Here is a 5,792-nt window from a genome sequence, read left to right on the forward strand (position 1 = left end):
TGTACTGGGTCATGTGGTCTCAGTTTTAAAGAAGATATAAAAAATATCTAGTCATAACCTTCAAAATCAAGGGTATCAGGGTGTTTCAGGTAGCAGTACACAGTTTCGCAGTGTGGCCATGTGTGATAATTTTGTTCATTAGATTACCCTATTAAAAAGGTTTTCATTAAAATTTTAAAAATAAATCCATGCTAAAATTTGTCTTATCATGTTGGAGTAGACAATGTGGAGTTTCATTTTACTCAGAATAATAATTTAGCTTCGTGTTGGAGATTACTGTTTGGGCAGTCTCGCATCTGTGTCTATTCACCAAAATCTAGCTTTACAGAAAGTCAGACTTTCATAGTGTTTAGATGTGGTCATGTTATGAAGGATTTCCGAGTTGGACTTTACTAAAATTTAAGTAGTTGATTACCATGACAGTGTTAGTGATGTTAAGACAGGTGTTCAAAAATAAATTTCTTCTATAAACCCCTCGGGTATTCTCTTCTGCTATTTCAAAACTGTTAAATGGTCTCCAGGGTTTCGCTGTAGCTTACCTGGATGATGTCTTAATTTTCTCCAAATCAGAGGAAGATCATCTCTCACATATCAAACAAGTTTTCTCCCGGCTTTAGAAACATAGCCTAAAGTTGAAACTGGTAAATGTTCTTCCTTCAGAAATGGACAAAAAGATAGAACATATCACAGATACGATGGAGGAGAAGTTTGCTAGACTAAAGGAGGATATTCGGAGGGAGAATCGTGAACTGTTGGATAAGTATGAAGGGAGAATATTTCAACTCGAGAAAGAAAATGAGGAACTCCGACAGACTGTTGGAAACCTAGATGTGGCAGAGGAGGGTAGTTGATGGAAACACAACCCTAACCTCTAAAGTTCTCTGTCAATCGTTTATTGTCGTATTTATTAACGTTGAAAGTCGAAACCCTGTAACGAAATAATATCACGCTACAGGACCTAATACATGACAGTTACAACCTTTACACATAAAACACAATTGCCGCTGATTCAAGGGAGACAACTCTTATAGACATAATACTCACTGATGATCATAATTTATACGTTCAATTAATTACAATTAAATTGTTACATTTAACTCTACACATACCGATAGCCTTAGCAGTACAAAATATCCTATTTGATAAATTATCCTTCGTCAAATACATTTTGCACAGAGTCAAATCAAAATAATCAAATAAATTAAAATAGCTACGAAATGTTATACAACATACAATATCATACCTGTGTATTGGCAAAGGGCCCTAAACAACTTGTCAGCGAGCTTGTATCATACAACTTCTGGCAATAATCTGTAATCTGTAAGTTTCCAAAATACAAATTTACTAATAATTCAAAATCAAGATAATTCCGAAATTCAAAATCTCAAACTTTTTAGAATTTCCAAATAGATGTATAATGTATATTATATATATCTGTACAATAAGATACCAATATATCAAAAAATGATTCAAAAGACTTATATTAGTCAGGCACGTCCGTCAGCTATGAGTCCACAAACGGTACAGACAAAATCTGCACGAGACACAAAGAAAATCCCGCCAAACTGACCACTAAAATCAGCCAATCAGAATACTTGCACAACCTGACGTAAATGACCAAACAACAACACACCTTGGGATACTAACGTCACAAAACATACATGATGAGCACAAGTACAAAACATAACAAGAACGTAACACCACAATATGGAACATGACACGCGGGCACGGTTTTTCGGCGAATTTGTAAATTGTAATTTAAAAGATAATTCCACCCTTCTACATAGAAACTATGTGCATGGAACTTCAGGATGCAAATAAGGAAGCTAACAGTAGATACAACAACCTTGAACAACAGGGGCGGAAAAAATCGGTTCGTATCTTCGATTTGGATGATCCGACAGAGAAAGAGACAGTTGAGGAGTGCAAGGAAAAAGTGACCAGTATTGTTAACTCGAAGCTTAAGTTGGCACTCAGCGGTGATGACATAGATATCGCTCACAGATTGGGGAAGTTCGCCAGCGGCAAGAATAGAGGCATCATTGTCAAGTTCGCCGAACAAAGAAACATGAGATTCTGAGGAACAGACGACTTCTGAAGGGTACTGGAATCGCTATCTTCGATTATCTCACTCAAAGAAACCAGGGTCGACTCAGAGAGGCCTACAGCCTGGAATGTGTTAGAGATACTTACAGTGTGGACGGGAAACTTTAGATTATTCTAAATGATGGTAGAAAACGCAGACTGTTTGATGACACTCCTTTAAACGGTGACTATCTGATGAGAGATGGAAAAATATAAGCTTCGAACTTTTTTTTTACACTGGACATATTATAAACTGTATGTGTCGGTAATGGACTCTCCGGGGGTATAACCTGGTTACCGAGTTACATATTGTATGTTTCTATTTTTTCCTCATTAATATGTGTTCAAATACGTGTGATTTGTGCGGATTTTATTATGATTCCATTTCACGGGATGTAAGTCGAATGGAAGGTTACGCCAGATTTCTCTGTATCAAGGTAAGCTTCTTATCACTTTGCAGGTCTAATTTTTTATATATGCAGATCGATTTCTAGGATATTCTTTACTGTACTATCAGTTATTAAGTTCAGTCAACTTATTGAACATTCTATCTTGATAAGATTCTTTTTCCAATTTTGCATATATTTATTTATACATGTATACACAGTACCTCTGTCCGTGTTTTTTTTTTTTATCCGGAATTACTGTCCTGATTCTGCTTTGTGCTTCCTGTTACCTTGTGTGCTTCAAGATATAAAATATCTCAGTACTATAAATTCTCTTATTCATGAAATCAAAATGCAGTACTGTTTACCCGTTTATAACTATGATAATCTTTTGGAAGTATGGGACGCTGACTTACAATTTACTGTTAATGACCAGTTATTTCTGGATGTTATTTTAGTGGAAATAAGGGGGAAAACGATAGCATATTCGAGTCATGTTAAGAAGCAGCAAAATCTCAGGGAAGAAAACCTTAAGAAAACTATAAAAGAATTAGAAATTAGGGATAATGTTGATTTAAATGACATAGAAGATAGGAAAAAAGAACTTGAAGCAATGAGATTACATAATATAAGGGGTAATATTATTAGATCAAGGGCAAAATGGCTAGAAGAAGGAGAGAAGCCCACAAAATATTTTTTAGGTTTAGAAAATAGAAATTTCATCTTCAAAATTATTCCTAAGTTACAAAAACCAAATAACGAGATAATCTCGGATCAGGAAGAAATTTTAAACAATGTTAAAGATTTTTATGAAAAGTTATATGATGACTTCGATGATATAGAAGATGTTAATTTGAATGATTTTTTTTTATCTCATTGTCATGTTCCCAAATTGAATGTTATTGAGTCTGATAAGTTAGAAGGTATTATTAAGTTACAGAAAGCTGGAAAAACTTAAAGACGGATTTTCTACAGAATCTTTTAAATGTTTTTTGGAAACAGCTTGGTACTTACACAAAAACAAGGTATTATTACATGCATTCCAAAGAGTGACAAGCCAAGACACTTTATTCAAAATTGGCGACCAATATCTCTCTTAAATATTGTTTACAAAATTGCTTCTAGAGTTATTGCGGGTAGGTTAAAACTGTTCTAGGAAACTTATAGATCATGATCAAACTGGATTTTTAGAAGAACGTTACATTGGTGAAAACACTAGGCTCATATATGATATCATGAATTATACAGAAGATAATAACATTCCTGGAATGCTCCTCATGGTTGACTTTTAAAAAGCTTTTGACCCTGTTTCATGGAAATTTATAGACAAAACTATTTCTTCTTTTGGCTTTGGGAACAGCATTGAAAAATGGATAAGAACACTGCATAGTAATACTAATTCAGCTATAATTCAGGGTGGAAATCTCTCTTCTTTCTTCAGGATGAAGCGCGGCTGTCGTCAAGGGGACCCGGTCACCCCATATGTTTTTACCTTGTGTACAGAAATATTATCAGTCAGGTTAAGAAACAATAATAACATAACAGGTATGAATGTCAATAACGATCAAACCATTCTCTCTCAATATGCAGACAACACCTCACTCATTCTTGACGGGTCAGATTTTATTGGTACTCTCAGACATACAAAGAGGTCAGATTACAAAAGAAAAAAAAACATTCTTGGCATGGCGGTAAACAATTACATACATACTATTATTTTAGCTACGTACATTCAATAGATTATCAAGCTTTTCAAGAAATTTACTAGATGTGATAAAACTTTAACATTACATACAGAAAAAAGTCCATGCATTTTTGTAATATTAGGATAAGTAGAATAGTAACGTGGGATAAATTTATCTCTAATTCTACGAACTGATTCATGATCGCATCTAAAAAGATAGTGGTATTCATCGCCAATTTCATTTGAGCAAAGATTACAAATTCTGTTCGCCCATGGTATTCCAATCCATCTTCCTGTTTCTACAGGTAAATGCATATTTGAAGTTCTGAATTTAACGATAATTTGTCTTTCTTTAGGTTTAAGTTTCAAAAGATATTTTTCTAATTCAAAATTACTTTTCATTATACAATAGGTATTTCCTCGAGAGGAATTAATTACATCCCTGAACCATTTTTATATGAACTGGTCTTGTAATCTTTGCTTAACGACAAGTTTCAAATAATTTATATTAAATGTACATATTTTTTGGTAGTCCCAGATAAAGTTTAAACCAGTTTCTACAAATATATTTTGAACATTTTTCAACAATTTGAAATCCATATTGCCACTAATTTGTAGATTGTACATTAAGTTATACATGATACTTGACAAGTTATTACTGGTAATTAATTTATACCAAAACATAATTACTCTGCTTTTAGCTTCGTTAAGTAAAGGGAATCTCCCCATTTCACCATAAATTATAAAATTTGGTGTAATTTTTCTAATACCTAAATGTTTGCAGAATTGTAAATGAAGTTTTTCAATGGCACTTAAATTTTCAAAATCCCAAATTTCTATTGAATATAAAAGTATAGGCAACACAAGTCAGTCAAAAATCTCAACTGAAGGTTTACTGGAAGCTGAATATTTCTTTTTTTCTTACAAACAGCAAACATTGTTTTTTAGACTGTTCAATTAATTTAGAGTTAGCTTTAAAGTAACTTCCGTTGTAATTAATTAAAACACCCAAATGAGGAAATTCATCAAGAATTTCTATTTCTTCACTACACAATGTAAAATGGAAGGCTGTACGATCTTTTCTCTTTGCAAACAATTTTGTTTTTGTTAGTATGAACATTAAGCTTCCAGGTATTACAATATACTTCAAAAGTATTAAGAGCAGATTGAAGTTCTTCCGCTGTTTCAGACATAATAATGGTGTCGTCTGCATACAGAAGAATAAACAATTTTAAATACATTTCTGTATTTTCACTCAAAGTTTCTATTATTTGAAGACAATTAACATTATTTTCTGCAAGAAAATCTTCCAGATCATTGAGATAAATTGAAAATAAAAACGGTGATAAATTTTCTCCTTGTTTTACGCAGGTATTACAATTGGACATTTCTGACAATTCATTTCCATTTTTGACACAAGATTTAGTATTTGCATACAAATTAAATATTACTTTGAACATCTTCCCGGTTATATATTTCTCTTTTGAACTTTTCTCCATAGACCAAGTCTCCAAACTGAATCAACAGCTTTTCTGAAATCTATAAATGAACAGAATAATTTCTTTCCTAGAGAAAAATAAATAGAAGTCAATGCATGTAGAATAAAAATGTTGTCAGTGGTGGAATGATTTTTCCTG

Source organism: Ylistrum balloti, unplaced genomic scaffold, assembly GCF_031769215.1.
Source record: "Ylistrum balloti isolate Yb309-2 unplaced genomic scaffold, AGI_CSIRO_Ybal_v1 Utg370002, whole genome shotgun sequence".
Taxonomy (NCBI): Eukaryota; Metazoa; Mollusca; class Bivalvia; order Pectinida; family Pectinidae; genus Ylistrum; species Ylistrum balloti.